General features: G+C 52.0%; 1 protein-coding gene across 6 annotated transcripts in view; it reads left to right on the top strand.

The window, feature by feature from the left end:
- Positions 1–19089, top strand: part of ZBTB7B (zinc finger and BTB domain containing 7B) — a 57321-nt gene that overhangs the window by 18897 nt on the left and 19335 nt on the right. Inside the window, exon 1 of one of the 6 annotated variants that reach the window (XM_081891645.1) lies at positions 5191–5833. The exons of 3 other annotated variants lie outside the window; for them this stretch is intronic. The gene's annotated coding sequence lies outside the window, so the exon portion shown is untranslated. Of the gene's footprint in view, positions 1–5190; positions 5834–5988; positions 6361–19089 lie in introns of those variants that run through there. 2 more of the 6 variants (XM_081891642.1, XM_081891643.1) reach the window with 2 other exon arrangements.

A 19089-nucleotide genomic window follows, 5' to 3' on the forward strand; every position in this document is an offset into this window, starting at 1 on the left:
AGCCATCGGGCCTGGAGTCTTGCAAGTCCCCGCTTTCGGGACATATTGGTGTAGTGGTTAGAGTTCTGGACAAGGACCTGGGAAGAGACCAGGGTTCAAATCCCACCCATGGGGGATGTCAGTCGCTCTCTCTTGCCTATCCCACCTCGCAAGGTTGTTGTGGGAATTAAACCCAGGAGGGGAGAGAGCTACTTACGCCACCTCCTTGGAGGAAAAGGCAGGAAATGAACGTATTCCCTGGGATACCTTAGCTTGGTAGAGCATGAGACTCTTAATCTCAGGGCTGTGGATTCGAGTCTCACGTTGGGCAAAAAAGGGGGTTGGGCTAGATGACCCTTGGTGTCTCTTCCAACTCGATAATTCTGTGATTCTGTGAAATGGGCCCAGGGTGTGTTGGTGCCTGGGATCCTGCCCAGAGGCAGTTGTGCCCACCCCATGCCTCTTGCACAACGGAGCATGTTTTTCATTTTCTGAGGCACATGTCGTCCGATGCCCTTCCAGCCTATCCTAGCCCTGTTAGCAATCCCACCCCCCTTTTGCAAGCCGCCACACAGCAGTTCCTCTTTCATATCAGCTGCTCTTCTTAAGTGGGTAGTAAACGGACAATCTTATTTCCTCGTTCCCTCGCTCTCTCTGTTTCGTTCTCTGTTTTCTTCCCCCACCTGGGTGGGCTCTTCTTGTCCAGCTGGCTTGTTCATTTTTTCCCTCACCGGGGTTGAGGGGTGGGAGGGAAGCGGTCTGGCTCCCCACGCTGCAGCTGTGGGCGAAAGAAGAATCGGAAGCCTGCCTGGGGAACCCAGGTGTCCGGGCCGAGGCACCTGTTTGGTGGTGAGCAGATTAAGGGACTTCCCTCCCTGCTCCCACCCGCAGACTTAGAGACTAAGGGCCCATCTGCACTGAACATTTAAAGCAGGGTCACGGCTTTGCCAAAGGAATCCTGGGAACTGTAGTTTGCTATGGGTGCTGAGGCCTGTTAGGACCTACAGTTCCCAGAGTGGTTTTAGCAGTCAATCCCTCTTCCTAGGGGACTCTGGGAACTGTGGCTCTGTGAGGGGAATGGGTGGTCTCCTAAGAACTCTCAGCACCCATAGCAAACTACAGTTCCCCAGGGGAAGCCACGGCTATTTAAAGTGGTATGGAACTGCTTTAAATGCGTAGTGCAGACAGCGGGTGTAACTTTGTTAGTTTGCTTTCTATCGGACTGAGTTCTGGTCATAGCTGTCAAATTACAGATTTGAAAATAGGACCAGCAGCCTCGAAAATAAGGGATCAACAATTACTTTGATAAAATACATATTTTGTTGTGTGCAAATGGCTTTAGAAACCTATTAGGTCCATAAATTACCATATAGCATACATTCAACACAAAAATACAGGAACAATTTGTTGTTGACAAAGGACAGCTGGACATAGAAAGGGCCCCATTACCTTCAGTAGCTTATTTAAGGGACATCATCAATAAGGGACAGGAGCGGGACATGGCGCTGGGATAAGGGACTGTCCCGCCAAATAAGGGACGCTTGACAGCTATGGTTCTGGTTTGTCTGTTTTTTTAAAAACAGATTTGAAGGTTGGCAGAGTCCCAGGGCAAAGTTACCCATAGGCAGCTGACTTACTTGGTCACGCGTGTGTTGTTGTTTCACACACACACACACACACACACACACACACACACACACAGTGTTTGACTGGGACTATGGAGACCCAGGTTCAAATTCTCACTCAGTTGAGGGACTTTGGGCCGACTCCTGACCTACCTCATAGGGTTGATGTGAAGATAAAACGAGAGTGGGAATAAGCTCCTGGGAGGAAAGGTGGAATAGAAATGAAAACACACAAAGCCGCTGCTTTTTCAATATCACACACTCACAACCTGCATCTGGTCAGGTACTATTGGCAGACAAACCAGAACTCAGAGGATCTGGTTGGCAATTGTGAGAACAGGATACTAGGCTGGCCTGGTCTAGAAGCCTCGCCTTACGTTCTGATAGGGGCAGAAACCAGCTCAGATTATTTTGATGGGTGAATAGCCGCAAGAGCCATCTAGAGCCTCCTGTTTCAGGAGCAGTCTACCTCACTCTCAGTTGCAAGGGAGGAGAGTTGCTATTGAGCTCAAGGTCCTCCTATTCGACCTCTGTGAGAACAGGGTGCTGGGACCAAACAGGCCCATGGCCTGATCCTGCTGGGCTCTTCTTAGTTTCTTGCGACCTTCCGCAAACCAGACCTGCAGAAGGCTAGGACCAGAGCACCTCCTTTGAGGGGCCTAATCAACTTCCAATGCCAGGCTGTGAAGTAATGTGTTTCTGAGCATGTTCAGAGTTCAAGGGCCACATCCTGCCTGTCAGGGCATTTCTCCCAGGAGCTCTCAGCACGAGCACCTTTACAAATTACCCACCTGGTACTTGCCAGGACAAAGGAAGGGAGATTTTATTTTATTTTATTTTATTTTATTTTATTTCATTTACGTCTTCCAACAAAATTTTGATTTGACGAAACCAGACAGGGAGCGTCCTCTCCAGAGCATGTCCCTTGCCACTGACCCTGGAGAGTCGCTATCAGTCACTGATGACAGTCCTGAGGTCGATGGACCTGATTCTGACTCAGTAGAAGGCAACCACCTATGTTCTTTTGACTAATGGTCCAAACTTCCTAGGTTCCAGTTTAAATCATCCCTTTATGCAAAACCATGAGGACTAGGAACTTCTAATTTGGCAGAGGGAGTTGCTGGAAAGAACATAAGGACACAGGAAGAGCCCTGCTGGGAAAGCAGAGTTCAGTGGCCTTGCATGCAGGAGGTCCTGAGTTCAAGTCCCGGCATCTCCAGGTAGGGCTGAGGACGCCCCCTGCCCGAAACCTTAGACAGTTGCTGCCAGTCCGTGCAGGCAACACTGAGCTCTATGGACCAGTGGTCTGCCTGTTTATAAGGCAGCCCCGTCCTATATCTGGTGCCAGGCCTGTCTCTCCTTGCCATCTCCCCTGGCGCAGTTCTGTGCCCGCCTTGCCCCATCTGTTCAGGAGGGAAGAAGCCCTTTCTGCTGGCGCCGTTGCTACCCTGCAGGCTGAGTCAAGCCAGCACTTTCGGGGAGGGACCTGGGTGGGGGCGCGGCTTGGCTCAGCAGGGGCAGCGCCCACCTTGGCAGGCCGCTTGGCAGGGCAGGTTGGGGCACGCCGGCTTGGCTCAGCCCCGCCAGGTGACACAACGCGGCTCGGAGAAGTGGGGCAGGAGGCAAGGAATTAGGGCGAGGAGCGAGGCTGGCGGTGGACACCCTTTCTGGGTCGCTTGGGGCAGGTGGCGTAATGATGTCTCCCCCACCCCACCCCACCCCCGTGATTCCCGGCGGGTGGTATTCAAAGGTACGTCGCCGCTCCTGGCAGAAGGGGAGCGTCACCATCGTGGCTGGCAGCCGTCCGTCTCCCGGGATTTGGCCACCAAGTGAGTGGCGATCTCTGCACCTTGTGGCAGGGAGTTCCAGAGGGGAATTCTAAGCAGAACCTCCATATTCCAAGGCAGTGTCTCTTGTTCTTGCTTCTCCCCCCTCTTGCGGTCCATTTTTCCTCACCCGAGGGAGATTAGGGAGAGAAAAAGGATCACCAGGGTTGTGATTTGAGGCAGGATAACTGAGAGATTCCTTCCCTCTTCTTCTCTCCAAAGGTTTGGTTCAACCTTTGTGGAAGGAGGAGGGGACTCTGGAGCATGTGCAGAGTGCACTTTCCACACCGCAAAGCGCCCATTTGCTAGCGTCTGTTGGTTGGTGCTTGATAAAAGTGTCTGTGTGGAGGGGTCATCCTTGCTCGCCTCGACCCCCTCGCCTACCCTGGTGTTTCACAGGTGGAAATAGGGTCAACGTTGTAAAATCCTTGTCGCCTGAGATTCTTGTTCAGAACACCTGCATGCCCAGCCAGCAACATGTGGCTGAAGGCTCTCTTCCCCTTTCTGTATGCTGTTGACCAGATGTTTTGCTAGACTACAAATCCCATCGTCCTTGACCATTGGCCGGACTGGCTGGGGGCTTATGGCAGTCCAAGAACATTGGTCAAACTACAATTCCCAGCATACCCGGCTATTGGCTAGGGGGCTCATGGGAGCTGGAGTCCGAGAACATTGTCGAACTACAACTCCCAGCATCCTTGGGGGCTGATAGGAACTAGAGTCCTCCTGCTAGGCGCCTCCGCTGCGTAGATTTATCCGTCCTACCCTGTTCAAAAAGCCAAGAGGGTCTTTGCCGCCACCTCCTTGAGGGTTTGAAAGAAACCGAAACCGCAATTGCCTGCTGCCAAGACGAGCCCGGGCATTGTGCGATGTGACTGGCTGTGCGGTGGCGCTCTTGTTTGTGTCTTAACACGCATGTGTTCTGGAGACGAGGCCCGCCCGCTTCTAAGATGTTAACTCCCAGAGATCCTGGCAAAGAGTTGCAGCCTTGAAGCAGGGAGTCACACATAGCAAAATCTGAACAGGACACCCCCCCAAAAAAAAACCCAGAAAACAATTTTACTTATATATTCATAACATTTAATCCTCCGTCCTCCTCCTCCAAGGAGCTCAAAGCAACGTACAGAGTTCTCCCCCTCCCTCCACACTAACCCTGCGAGGTAGGTTAGGCTGGAAGATGGTAACTGGCCCATGGTGACCCCAGTGAACTTTATGGCCGAGTGTGGATTCGAACCCAGGTCTTTCCCGTCCTTGTCCATCTTAACCATCGCAATCACCCCCGATAGGCAAGAGCTGGAGGGATTCAAGGTCAGATGCTTCTACTTTGAGGATGTCACGCAGATGGCAACTTTTATTTTTGTCACTCTGCAAAGTTGGGTGTGGGGGAGCGGAGGGCCGCATTCTGTTCTGGGCAGCCTGCCAAGGGCCGTGTGTGCTAGCCGTGGGCGGGGCCAGAGGCAAAAGTGGGCGGGGCAGCAAATATAAATTTTGCCTTTGAGCATGGGGCTAATTTCTACGCTTGCTCATGTGCCTCTCTCTCTCTCCCTCCCTCTCTCCCTCTCTCTCTCTCTCTCTAGGCAAGCAAATAAGGCATGCTTTAGTTGACATTCCTGCATTTGGACTAGATGACCCTTAGGACCCCTTCCAATTCTATGATCGGAGCTGAAAGGCACATTCTGGCCAGGCAGAAACACTCAAGCAGTGTGTGAAGCCAAGGGCCAGCCGGGGGGGGGGGGGAGTGTTGCCTGGGGAGAGTCCTGAGGGCCAAATAGCGATATCTCGAGGGCCATATTCAACCCCTGAGCCCGGGGCTCCCCACCCCAGAGCTAAGAGGCCTCGACTGACTTTTGTATGCATGCGTCTGTTTGCGAGTTGTACGTCTCGCCGCTTCTGCAGCACCTCTGGAGTTGGCTCGCCATTAATGGAACCTCCCACTTCAGGGGCAGTCTACCTCCAAGTGCCAGCTGCTCACCGCATGCCAGAAGGAGAGGCAGCGGAGGAGGGCGGCTCTTCCTTTCATATGCCTTTCGGAAGGCTCCGCGGCCTAGGCCTGCCAACCTCCGAAACGGCCTTCGCAGCTGTGCCTTTTTTGGGGGGGAACGGGATGATCTGTAGTCAGGCATGTGTGCTTTGATCCATGCGCCGTGGGACGCCACGCGGTCTCTCTCTCACACGCTGATTTCCACAGATTGAAGCACAGGAGCTGCCCAAGCCATGCCTTCCAGGACAGTTGGCAACCCTGCTTTTGTTTATACGGATGTAGCACAGAGTCTGCGAGGAGCTTGTGTGAATGCCAAAGGACTCCCCGCCTCGCTTTTCTTACAAGCTCCTCTTAAATTATCTGCTTGCTGATCAGCCTCAGGTAGCTTCTGTGCTCACCACAACTGCTTCTCCCGCACCTGGGTGGGTGAGTGGGTTTAGAGGCGAGGCCTCCAAACCAGCGCGATTTCCCAATAAATGTCACGAGCCGCCATTTCACATTTTCAGAGGCTTCCGAGGGGTCCCCGCACCTCTTGCCTTGCGTCCCAACGACCCTGCGAGCCAGGCACGTGGCGTTGTCACCCCCACACCCTCAATAGGGCGGGTGGGAAACGCTGAGGGCTGCGCATGGCGAGATTTGAACCCAGGACTATTTCCTGACTTGTAGCCTTCGCGGCACTTGGCTGGCTGCTCGCTGGTGGTGGTTGGTGTGTGTGTGTTTTTCCAGGTGGGTGCCTTTCCGGGGAGCGGGGAGAAAGCAAGGTGAACTCCCCTGCCGGGCTCTCCGTTGGAGGCTGGAGAGCGTGGCAAAGGGTTAAGAAGGTTTGAGGGTGGGGTGCTCACAACCTGGGGTGTGGGCGTTGCCTCCTGTTTGAGGTGGGATCCTGCCTGCCTGCCTGGCTCAGAACTGTTTGCTCCTTCGAGAGAGTGAGAGAGAGAGGGGGAGAGAGGTAAGTGGCGAGGATGAATCGCCAAGGGTGGCTGAGGGATGTGTTTGGGCAAAGGGGGGCTTGGAGAACGGGCGCTCCAGGTGCCAGCCCTCCTGAGATCAGCCTTTGAGGGTTCGCTGGCAGCCTCTCCGCCAGAAATGTGTGCCCGCTTGGCAGGTTTCTGCGGAGAGGTTCCAGAACCAAGCAGAACTGGTCGAAGGGCCCTGCAAAAGTGTCGGAGGCTGTAATTTTAGCCCTTTCCGGAAGCTATAGGTGCTGGGTTCGGGTGGTGGCAAAGGGGGGGGCCTCTCCCTGCCCCTTGCTACCCTCTTGGGGCAGCTTGGCAAGGGGTTTCTGCCCCCCAGCTGTGGGGCCTGGCTGTTTTGAGGCGAAGGGGGGCATTTAAACTGGCTCTGCTTTTACGTTCCGAAGATGATGAAATTATGTGTGTTTGTGTGTGTGTTTCAGTATCAAACATAACCTAGGCAAGTGGCTGTTTTTGGCATCCTTTAACCGCCCCGTCGTATCCGCAACCGAGCCCCCCAGTGTGTATCCTAGCCCCCTACATTTCCACCACATGCTTTTGGGTCTCTGTGGTTTTTATTCCCTCCCCATTTTGTAATATATGATTTCCGCTTGGGTAGTTTTCCAAAGTGTGTCAGTTGCCGCATCCCCTTGGAATTCTGTCCCCCCCCCCCCAGATCGAGTGGGGTGTGTGTGCTGTGCTCTTTCTGTGGGGTGCTTTACCTTCCTCTATCTCCTGCTGTCTTAGGATTCCTTCAGTAAGTGGAATCCACCGTCTCCTTCCATAATTGAAATTTGGCACAAACTGATTCACCCTTGGAGAGGCGTTGGTGGGAGGGGAGGAGAATGAGCTCTGGCAGGACTTTCATATCTCCGGTGTTGTGGCACAGGTTTTGCTTGCTTGCTTCCTTGAAATCCTCTGGATTTAGTTTGACACCTCAGCCATGCTTCTAGTCCTCTGTGTGTGTGTTTGCGGGGGAGAAACTGCAGAGATCTGTGAAAAGCTTTTCCGGTGCCATCGTCATGTTTTGCGAGGGGAACTCCGCTTTCTGTAGTTCAGTTTCCTTCTTTCTTTATTAAATGGCAAGTTGGCAGATTTTCTTTTTTAATATACGTAGATTCTATCAGCAAAGTTACTTCAACATAAACCCATTTTGCACAACTCCCGTGTTTCTGTTTCAATTCGTCCTGTTCATCTCCGGTTTCCCACTCCCAACCTCTCCTTGCCTACCGAAAAAGTACCCTATTTTTTGCTCTATAAGACTCACTTTTTCCCTCCTAAAAAGTAAGGGGAAATGTGTGTGTGTCTTATGGAGCGAATGCAGGCTGCACAGCTATCCCAGAAGCCAGAACAGCAAGAGGGATCACTGCTTTCGCTGTGCAGCTATCCCTCTTGTTGTTCTGGCTTCTGAAAATCAGAATATTTTTTTTCTTGTTTTCCTCCTCCAAAAACTATGTGCGTCTTATGGTCTGGTGCGTCTTATAGAGCAAGAAATACGGTAATCTCAAAAACTTATGAAGGGCAACCAGATTGCTATTAGGGTGGATGAGTCCAAGTTCAGAATTTTCGTATTATTATAATAATTATTAAATTTATTACCAACCACCACCCGAAAGCAGCCAGCCCTTCACCAGCGGGTCCCAGGGGATGTTGCGACCATTTCAAATCTGGTATTAAAAATAGTTTAAACTGATTATAGTCTCAGGAACAGGGTGGGCCTTGAAAGCACACATCTCAGATGTTGTAGGCCAGAGTCGAATCATAGAATTGCGGATTGGAAGGGACCCCAAGGGACATCTAGTCCAACCTCTGCAGTGCAGGAAGCTCAACTAAAGATGTGTGCCTTCAGCATCCCCAGAAAGCTGCGCAGTGGAGAAGCCAGGCATACCTCTGTGTGGAGGGAGTCCCGCAACTGAGGGGCTGCCACCAAAAAGGCCCTCTCGTTTGCCACTGCCACCCCAAACAACTGAGGGGGGTGGAATTACCAAGGTGCCCCCCCCAGGAGGGTCTGTTGGGAAGGGCAAGGCCTCTCAGATATTTGGAGCCTAAGTTACCTAGGTCTTTGGGTGCTGGCATTTATTAGCACCTTGAATCGGGCCCGGAAACTGAAATTTTCCAGTCGCAGTTGAAATCGGGCCTTAAACGGGCAGTCAGTGCTGATTTCCGCATCTGTGCAAAGATGTTTTTTTACAACTCATCAGAGATGTGGCTGGGAAATGATGTGAAACCCATCCTAGGTTGAAGTTGGGTCTTGTTGTCCCAGGAAAGGAGGTTGGCTAGTGGCTTAATATGCATGCAGATAGCTACAAATTCTGCTGCCCATCTCTCAGCGCTGCGGTTTGCAGGTTGGGAGCCCATTCGTAGTGCTCAGGGGACCAATCCTGTTTTTACCACTCTGAGCACCTGGAAGTGTGCAATGTAGCAAAGCCTGGGGGGTGGAAAGGAGGAAGAGGCATAACCACTTTCCTCCGCTGCTGTGCCGCCCGACCTACGCTGCAAAAGGATGTCGGTTTTTATTTTCTCAAAAGAGGTTTTGTCAGGGTGTAGGAAGCTGCCCTGTACAGAATTGGGTCCTCGGTCCGTCAAGCTCAGTATTGTGATTGCTGACGGGGCAGCTGTGTACCTGTCCTTACCTGCAGCTAGCAACAAAATTATCCAGTTTGTCCAGTCCTCCTTTAAAGCCATCCACGACAGTGGCCACCGTTGCAGGTTTGATCCCTGTCTGGGACTGCTGCATATTCCTGCAATGCAGAGGGTTGGACGAGATGGTCCTCTACAATTCTCAGATTCTGCATGGAGTTTTCTGGGTACCAGGTTTGGCGACCGCAGTTTAAAAACCCCTGCCTTACCTCCATATTGAGTACCATTTCCATTTCCACCTGTTCTTTTCTCCCTGCTTATTGGGACAAGTGAACTGCTGTAAGAACAAGCTACAGCCAAGTGATGTAATTGAAATCACCGAGTCGTAGTGTTGGAAGAGGGGCTCCATGGGTCATCTAGCCCAACCCGCTTTGCGAGTGGACATTCTGTTGTAGCGAGCTAGATTCAAGGTGCCATTTGGCACCAACTTATATACCCGAGTTTCTAACACTAAACCTGAGCAACTGGTATTCAGAGGCACTGCCTCCAACAGAGGAGGGGAAACACAGCCGTTGTGGCTTGCAGCCATCAGTGGCCTTTGCCTCCTTGGATTTGCCTGGCGCCCCGTTTAATGCCATCAAAAGTTAGTTGCTATTGATTACCTCCAGTAGGACGCGGGTGGTGCTGTGGGTTAAACCACAGAGCCTAGGACTTGCCAATCAGAAGGTTGGCAGTTCGAATCTCCGCAACGGGGGGAGCTCCCGTTGCTCGGTCCCTCCTCCTGCCAACCTAGCAGTTCGAAAGCACGTCAGAGTGCAAGTAGATAAATAGGTACCACTCCGGCGGGAAGTTAAATGGCGTTTCTGTGCGCTGCTTTGGTTCGCCAGAAGCGGCTTAGTCATGCTGGCCACATGACCCGGAAGCTGTACGCCGGCTCCCTCGGCCATTAAAGCGAGATGAGCGTTGCAACCCCAGAGTCGGCCACAACTGGACCTAATGGTCAGGGGTCCCTTTACCTTTAGAAGGAGCAAGCTCAGAGCCTTTGGATCGGCCTACTCTACATGGACTTGCGTAAGATGGCATGCTCCCCCTCTTCCAAATTTCTCCCTGTCTTACCAAAGACCCAGGAACCCATTTGCAATGGATTGGTGCCCCTGATGAGATCTTGGTGCCGTCACAGGTAGCAATAGGGAAACACCTGAGTCGTTCGCCATGTGAGAAGCTGGGGTGAAACATCCGGGAAAGTTTGGACAGGGATAGGAAACTCGACGGGTCCTGCAGTCCCCAAATATTAGCTGTGTGGGCCTGTGTGTGCTTTCGCCCAGTCATTTCCAAACTCGTGTGTTGCAAAATTGCTTCAAGAAGTGGCGCCCGTGCATTGAAGAGGAATACAGGAAGCTGCAGCATAGTGAGTCCATCTAGCGCAGGGTTCCCTGCACTGACTGGCAGCAGCCAGCCCTCTAGGATTTCAAGCAGGGAATCTCTCGCAGCCCTACCTGGAGACGCAACTGGGAGCTGAACCTGGGACCTTCTGCCTGCAAGGCTGTGCCACTGAGCTATGGCACTTCTCCCAAAGGAGGAAGAAGAGGGAGGCCTGTTGTGTCTCTGCATGAGTTCGTGGTTCCGCAAACTGTCCCATTAGGACCAGGCAATATATCGATATACAGTGGTACCTTGGTTGTCGGAACTTCATCTGTTCTGGGAGTCCGTTTGACTCCCGAAACCGTTAGAAAATCAAGGCGCAGCTTCCGATTGGCTGCAGGAGTTTCCTGCACTCAATCGGAAGCCACGTCAGACATTCGGCTTCTGAAAAATGTTTGCAAACCAGAACACTCACTTCTGGGTTTGCGGCATTCGGGAGCCGATTTGTTCGGGAGCCAAGCCGTTCGACAACGAAGGTACCACAGTATCGTCCAAAACCAGTTTGAAGTCCATATTTTTAGATCAGTATCATAGTTTTTGACCTTGCAATAGATTGCGAATCATGACGTGTGCATGTGCTTTGGAAAAACCACAGTGTGGAGAAAACCACAAAGCCTACCTCCGTCCTTATTTCAGGCATATCAGAATATTGCGATGTTTAATAAAGGTAAAGGGAACCCCGACCATTAAGTCCAGTTGTGGACGACTCTGGGGTTGCAGTGCTTATCTCGCTTTACTGGCCAAGGGAGCCGGCGTACAGCTTCCAGGTCATGTGGCCAGCATGACTAAGCCGCTTCTGGCGAACCAGAGCAGCGCACGGAAACGCTGTTTACCTTCCTGCAGGAACGGTACCTATTTATCTACTTTGACGTGCTTTTGAACTGCTAGGATGGCAGGAGCAGGGACAGAGCAACAGGAGCTCACCCCGTTGCGGGGATTCGAACCGCCGACCTTCTGATCGGCAAGTCCTAGGCTCTGTGGTTTAGACCACAGCACCACCCGGGTCCCATTGCGATGTTTAGCTGGTGATATATCACAAAGTTGAAAACCAGATACCACCCAGCCCTAAAGAGTATTATGACCTAACCTTAACCCTTGCCTGCCCCTTACTGTCCTCAGTTCTCCCTGGTCCGCCCAGGACCCACTGAAATGGGCTCCTTCGACAGATGACCATTTTGTTTCTTTCACCATTTAAAAACTGAACTTCTCATGGGCAAAATTCAGTGCACCTTGGCTACCGGGACTTTCGGCTTGCTGGGTTTTTGGAATATGGCAACATGTACTGTCTCTGCACGCCTCCATCTCCTTGGGAAGAGTCTTTCCTCCGAACAGGTCAAAGTGGCTTACATAGTTCCCTCCCCCATACACACTTTTTTATCCTCACAACAACCTTGCGAGGTAGGTGAGCCTCAGAGATAACAGACCAAGGTCACCCTGTGAGATTTGTGGCCAAGTGGGCAGGCGGGGATGTGTTCAACTCAAACCCTCCTGTCTCGGTCCAACCCTCTAGCCACTACACCGCACTGCCTCCTGTGGGGAAGGGGGGGGAGAGAAGCTACGCTTGCATTTTGCCAGCTGGCGTGTTTCGAAGTTGCGACTGGAAAGAAAATAATAATAATGGTCTCTGTCTCACTTGGAGACCGAAACAGAAGCACCATTGGCTTCCGTTGTCTCGGAAAGTCGCACTTCAAAGCATCAGCAAACGCAGCGATGGCAATGAAAGGAACTTTTATCTGATTTTCTTTTAAAAATAGACAATCCAAATAGTCAGCGTGGGGTTTTATTTTATTTTTTTTCTAAAAAAAAACAACCACCCCAGAGACTGTCTCCTAAAGACAGAACAGCCGTCCTTATTCAGGATGTTTTCAGACCTTGTTGGACCACAGCTGCCATCCATCCCCAGCCAGCAGGACCAATAGTCAGGGGGGATGAAGTTTGGGGGAATCTAGAGGGCTACAGATCCTCCACCCCAGTCTTGGACACATGGCGCAGCCAATCAGGGATCACATGGCCCAGCCAATTAGTGTTAAAGGCATTTACAGAGCTGTAAAGCAAGGTTGGGGAAGCTGGGGGAATGTTTAGATGTTGTTGGGCCACAGCTCCCATCAACCCTAGTCCGCCTGGCCAATGGTTAGGAGGGATGGGAGATGAAATTCAGAAAAAATCCAGCGGGTCACTGCTTCCCTCTTCTCAGGCTGTGAGAGGTGGGGTCCTACAGATCCTGGAAGTGAGGAATTGGAGTCAGGAGGAGGGTTAGAGTGGGAAGGCGGAAGGAGAGAGAAACGGAAGTCTATTCTCTCTCTTTTGTTCTCCCAAATTCATGGAGGATAAAGGCTCTCGATTGGCTACTAGCTGTGCTCCGCCTCCACAGCTAGAGGCAGCAGCGTGTGGCGTGGTTAAACTGTGGAACTCCCTGAGACAGGAGGCAGCGATGGCCACCATCTTGGATGGCTTTAAAAGAGGGTTGGACAAATTCCTGGAGGCGAACACTACCCGTGGCTACTAGCCATGGTGGTTGTGCTCTGCCGCCACAGTAGGACGCAGCGATTCTTCTGAGTACAGTGGTACCTCGGGTTAAGTACTTAATTCGTTCCGGAGGTCCATTCTTAACCTGAAACTGTTCTTAACCTGAAGCACCACTTTAGCTAATGGGGCCTCCCGCTGCCGCCACACGATTTCTGTTCTCATCCTGAAGCAAGGTTCTTAACCCGAGGTACTATTTCTGGGTTAGCAGAGTCTGTAACCTGAAGCGTATGTAACCCGAGGTACCACTGTACCGACCTGGAAACCACAAGAGGAAAGGGCCGCTCCCGTGCTCAGGTCATAGCTGTCAACGTTTCCCTTTTTTCCGAACAGGATTACACGCAAGAAAAGGGAAAAGTTGACAGCTATGGCTCAGGTCCTGCTTGCTGGCTCCCCACTGGTTGGCCACTTGAGGAAACAGGAGGCTGGACTAGATAGGCCATTGGCGTTCTTGAGACGCTGAGGACTAGCCTCATGCGCTGTGGCCTTGCAACACAGAAACTCGCTTCCTTCTACTTTCAGCGCCTGATCTGTTTCGGACCTGATTCACCACCCCCTAGCCAAACTAAACACGCTCTCTCTTTCTTGGCCCTGTCCAAGTCTAAGCCAGCGCTCCTTTTCCTGCAAGCTGCAACAACTGCGCTGCTGGACATTTTTTTTAATATGTTCCTGAAGCGTATGACTATTTCAGTCTCTCTCTCCCCCCCCCCCTTTCTTAAAGAGACCACGTTGTTTAGGGGCTGGGAATCCTCCCACCCATCTGAGCCACTCCCTTCCCCTGGGAACTCGCTAGCAGCAAAGTCACATCAGGGCGGCTGTGTGGTTTTGCGTTGTGTTTGTGTGTGTGTGTTTTATGGTACGAAAGCCTTGCTCTCTCCTCCTTGCTCCCAGCTCTCTGGCAGGCGGGTTCCTTTCCTTGCCAGGGTCCTCCTGACCCAGGGGAGAGGCTCTGCGTGTACCGGGGGCCGTTCCCAGGACCTGTTTGGGCACGTCTCCTTCCCACCCATCGCCTGCCTGGCACCGCTCGGGAGCTGGCGCAAAGGCCGCCCCCCCTCCTTCCGTCCTTCGGGGCCGGCTTGCAACAGAGGGATTAATGGGCGTTGGGCAGGAAAAAGTACAGCCGGTTCCTGAGGCTGCCTGCCAGTGCCCAGGTGTTGCCACCCTTGGCTTCCCTGCCCTGCAGTCCGCTTCCTTGACTTAGGCAGATGAGAGTATCCCAACGCCCATGGCGGGAGCCCAGCGCCACACCCGAGTTGGGAATTTCTGATAAGAAGAGCCTGGTTATCAGGCCAGTGACCCAACTCATCGGTCCTTCTGTTCTCTAGATGCCCCACTGGAAAATGGTTGAGTTAGCCTGGCAACTATGCCTCTTTCCATTTTATTTTTATTTCCCCCATGCTCAAGCAGGGTTGGATTAACCATTAAGCAAAATAAACTTGATGGTTGTGGACCCTCCTTCCTTAGAGGTTTTTTTAAGCAGAGGTTGGGCTGCCCTCTGTCGTGGATGCTTTCGATCTGAAGATTCCTGGATTGGAGTGGGGTTGGGCTGGAGGACCCTTGGGGTCCCTTCCAAGTCTCCAGTTCTGTGATTCTAAGCATGTGCGCAAAGGCACATCAAGGGAAGGGAGGCACCACAAAATTTTTCCATTTTAACCAAATTAATGGTCACAAACTGCTCAGCTGAGTGTTCATTTTCTCAGTTGAAGTACATGAAAAAAAGCGCAACAGAACAACTTTGCGGCAAAGCGGGCTGGGGTGCCTTATGTCTCCTAAGTATTGGTCTGATCAAAGACTTTTCAATTAGAAAAAGGAGGAAGGTTTTCCAAGTGTCAATAAAGTTGGAAGTACAGTGGTAAAAGGTAAAGGTAAAGGTACCCCTGCCCGTACGGGCCAGTCTTGACAGACTCTGGGGTTGTGCGCCCATCTCACTTAAGAGGCCAGGGGCCAGCGCTGTCCGGAGACACTTCCGGGTCACGTGGCCAGCGTGACAAAGCTGCATCTGGCGAGCCAGAGCCGCACACGGAAACGCCGTTTACCTTCCCGCTGGTAAGCGGTCCCTATTTATCTACTTGCACCCGGAGGTGCTTTCGAACTGCTAGGTTGGCAGGCGCTGGGACCGAGCAGCGGGAGCGCACCCCGCCGCAGGGATTCGAACTGCCGACCTTTTGATCGGCAAGTCCTAGGCGCTGAGGCTTTAACCCACAGCGCCACCTGCGTCCCTTCAAGTACAGTGGTACCTCAGGTTAAGTACTTAATTTGTTCTGGAGGTCCGTTCTTAACCTGAAACTGTTCTTAACCTGAAGCAACACTTTAGCTAATGGGGCCTCCTGCTGCCGCTGTTCACTTTAGCTAATGGGGCCTCCTGCTGTTCTTATTCTGGAGCAAAGTTCTTAACCTGAAGCACTATTTCTGGGTTAGCGGAGTCTGTAACCTGAAGCGTATGTAACCTGAGGTACCACTGTATTCAAAACAAGCATTATTTTTTCATCTTGCTGTAGGTTTTGTTTCGTATCGTTTCAAAAAATAAATTTTTGTTCTACGGTCTATTATTGTTTATAGTTTAAATTGGATATATATGGGGGGCACCAAAATATTTTAAGTGCTTGGGGGGCCTCAATAGGTCTTAATTTGGCTGGAGTCTCCTCCTTCCCCCTCCCTGCTTTTGGTGCGGGGTGGGGTTCAAGCCAGGAGAGAGCTACCTGTGCTATCCTCCTCCAGGTGTGCTAGATGGGCTGGATCCAGCAGGCTGTTTTTACATTGCCGGACTCCAACTCCCATTAGCTCACACCAGGCAGCACCAATGACCAGGGATGATGGGAGTTGTAGTCCAGCAACATCTAAGGTCCTGCATCTCTGCTTCTTAAGCTTGCTAGGAATCTGCCTTGATGCCGCTCAGACTCTTGGTTCATCAGTCCCAGTGCTGGTTCCCCTGTTTGGCGGCAACTCTCTCTGGCAGAAAAGGGTTGTTCCCATCTCATTCCCTCTCGCTTGTGGGTTTGCCAGAGGGGCATCTGGTTGGCCACTGTGCCATCCTGGCCCGCATGGGGCTTTGGCCTGACTCAGCTGGGCAGAGCCTGTGGCAGCTGGGGGCACTAGGGAGGAAGAGGGCGACGCAGAACAGCAACTCATGCAGAGCAGCAGCAGGCTGCCTCCTGTAAGAGGGAGGCCCAGGTTCTGGCACTGAGGCATGGCAGGATCAGATGGGAGAAGGTGGAACAGCAAACTCATGCAGAGACACAACAGGGGCCCCTCCTCTTCCTGTAGCTCAGTGGTAGATCTTTTCAAGGCAGAAGGTTCAAGCCCCAGTTGCGTCTCCCCGTAGGGCTGTGAGACAGGGGCGTAGCGTGGATTGACAGCGCCCGGGGCAAGGCAAGTAATTTGCATCCCCTAATCCGTGGATTTGCGCCCCCTAACCTGTGGATTTTAGCACTCGAGTCTCTTCCACTAGATTAGTTAAAGAAACCCTTTACCCCCTAAGCACATGTATTGTTTGCAGTGAGAGAGAGTGAGTGAGTCAGGTAGGGGCAGAGAGCTGCGAGTGCGAGCGCCCCCCCAGATGGTGCGGCCGGCCCCCCCTGCACCCCCCACTCTACGCCACTGCTGCGAGAGACTCCCTGCCTAAAACCCTAGAGGCCCGCTGCCAGTCAGTGTAGGGAATCCTGCGCTAGGCTGACACCGTCGATGGCGGCTTCCTGCGTTCCTCCTCAATGCATAGGCGTCGCTTCTTGAGGCAATTTTGCAACACACAAGTTTGGAAATGAGTAATAGACACATACAGCTAATAACTCGCCCAGCGAATATTTGGGGATTGCAGGAGCTACCGAGTTGCCTTTCGCTGGCCAGTCTTTTCCTGGGCGCTTCATTGCGGCTTCTTGCAACACAGGTGTTTCTAAGACGATCCCTCAGACATCGCTGGGATCCCTTGGGGGCAGCGATCCAAGGTGTTCCTGGGTCTTTGGTTCGGGAGGGAGACATTTGGAAGAGGGGTAGTGTGACACAAAGCTCCCATTTGGCTGCAGAAGATCCTGGGGTCATTTCTGGGTTTTGATCATTCAGGAGCCAAAACGTCTGAGAACTAGGCTGCTCAGCTTCCAAGGTATGACTGTACACTGGTACCTCGGGTTAAGTACTTAATTCGTTCCGGAGGTCCGTACTTAACCTGAAACTGTTCTTAATCTGAAGCACAGCTTTAACTAATGGGGCCTCCTGCTGCTGCCGTGCTGCCGGAGCATGATTTCTGTTCTTATCCTGAAGCAAAGTTCTTAACCTGAAGCACTATTTCTGGGTTAGCGGAGTCTGTAACCTGAAGCATATGTAACCTGAAGCGTATGTAATCCGAGGTACCACTGTACTGGAGACCTACTGCAAGTCAGGGTAGCCCACAGACAGGGAACCTGTGCCCAGACTCCCAGCTCCCCCAACCCCAGCCAGCAGGGCCAGGAGTTGGGGCTGTGTGGGGGCTGCAAGGCCCCCCAGCTGTGAGCTAAAGCAGGGATCAGGAACCTTTTTCAGCCATGAGCCGGTCCACTGGCCCTCAGACCATGTGGTGAGCCGGACTATATTTTTTTTTGGGGGGGGGGGAGTGAACAAATTCCTATGCCCCACAAATAACCCAAAGATGCATTTTAAATAAAAGCACACATTCTACTCATGTAAAAACACGCTGATTCCTGGACTGTCTGCGGGCCGGATTGAGAAGGCAGTTGGGCCGCATCCAGCCCATGGGCCTTAGGTTGCCTACCCTGGGCTAGAGTGTCAGACTCGAAGCACAGAAGGTAAAGGGACCCTGACCATTAGGTCCAGTCGTGGCCAACTCTGGGGTTGCGGTGCTCATCTCGCTTTACTGGCCGAGGGAGCCAACGTACAGCTTCCGGGTCATGTGGCCAGCATGACTAAGCCGTTTCTGGCGAACCAGAGCAGCGCACGGAAACGCCGTTTACCTTCCCACCAGAGCGGTACCTATTTATCTACTTGCACTTTGTGCTTTTGAACTGCTAGGTTGGAAGGAGCAGGGACCGGGAAACGGGAGCTCACCCTGTTGTGGGGATTCGAACCGCCAACCTTCTGGGCAAGCCCTAGGCTCTGTGGTTTAACCCACAGCACCACCTGAGTCCCTTGTGAAGCACAGAAACTTGGCTCCAAATCCATAAAAGGTATCGGTGTTGGGTGACCTTGGGCTGGACAGTATCTCTCAGGCTCGCCTACCTTCCAGGGCTGTTTGGAGGAAAGGCTATAGGCATTCCCCAGGCTCCTTTGGATGAAACGTAAGACAGGAATGTAATGCAAGCATCTAACCGTCCCAATCGACTTAAGGAATGTTCTTCTTTGGCAAGATAGCATCCTGATTATTATTTTTTAATGCCTTTGCCATTCTTTAGCTTTCAGCCCCCTCCCTTGAGCCAGAAGCAGTCTTTTAAGTTTCTTAAGCCAGTCAGGTTCTTGAGCATGTCTAAGCAGCCAAGCCAACCCCCACCTGCAAAAGTGCTTTAAAATCCCAAACTTGTACTCCGTTTGCATCTTAATTCCCTAACGTCCAGCACCCGGAGCTGCCTGCCAGAGTTAGTGAACATTTGGCAAACACATTACTTTGCGTCCCATCGTAGGAGAAGTTGGCGCAGATCTTTGGATCATGTCATGTCGATGACGTCTGTGATGTGCCGATTGGCTAGGATGCCTGAGGTCACACCCCCAACATACATCGACAACACACCTGTACCACTTCGGCAATCATGGCTTCCACCCCACCAAAGAATCCTGGGATCTGTAGTTTCCCCCATCACAGAGCTACAATTCCCAGAATCCTTAACAAACCACAGTTCCCAGAATCCTTTGCAGGAAGCCATGCACTTTAAATGCGGCAGTGTGACCTGACTCCCACTGGTAGGAAAAGGCCCTACATTTCAATCCTCAGCATCTCAAGGAGGCCTGGGAATCTTCCATCTGATACCCTGAAGAGTCTGTGTGGACAATCGTAAAATCGCAGAGTTGGAATCTCTCCCCCTCTCTATTATATTGCTGAAATAAATCAAATAAAGAAATATGGGTGGATTGGGCAGGGAAACCAGGATTTTTGTGTATGGAAGGACTGTGAGTTCCGCATCCAGACAAGCGCAGAATTATTTCAGTTCTAAGAATACACGCTTGGCTTCATTTAGTGGATTTGAAACAAAAAACTAAGTAGAGCCTGCAAGTCTGTAGTT

This window comes from Podarcis melisellensis (genome assembly GCF_964234715.1).
Source record: "Podarcis melisellensis genome assembly, chromosome: 16".
NCBI classification, from domain to species: Eukaryota; Metazoa; Chordata; class Lepidosauria; order Squamata; family Lacertidae; genus Podarcis; species Podarcis melisellensis.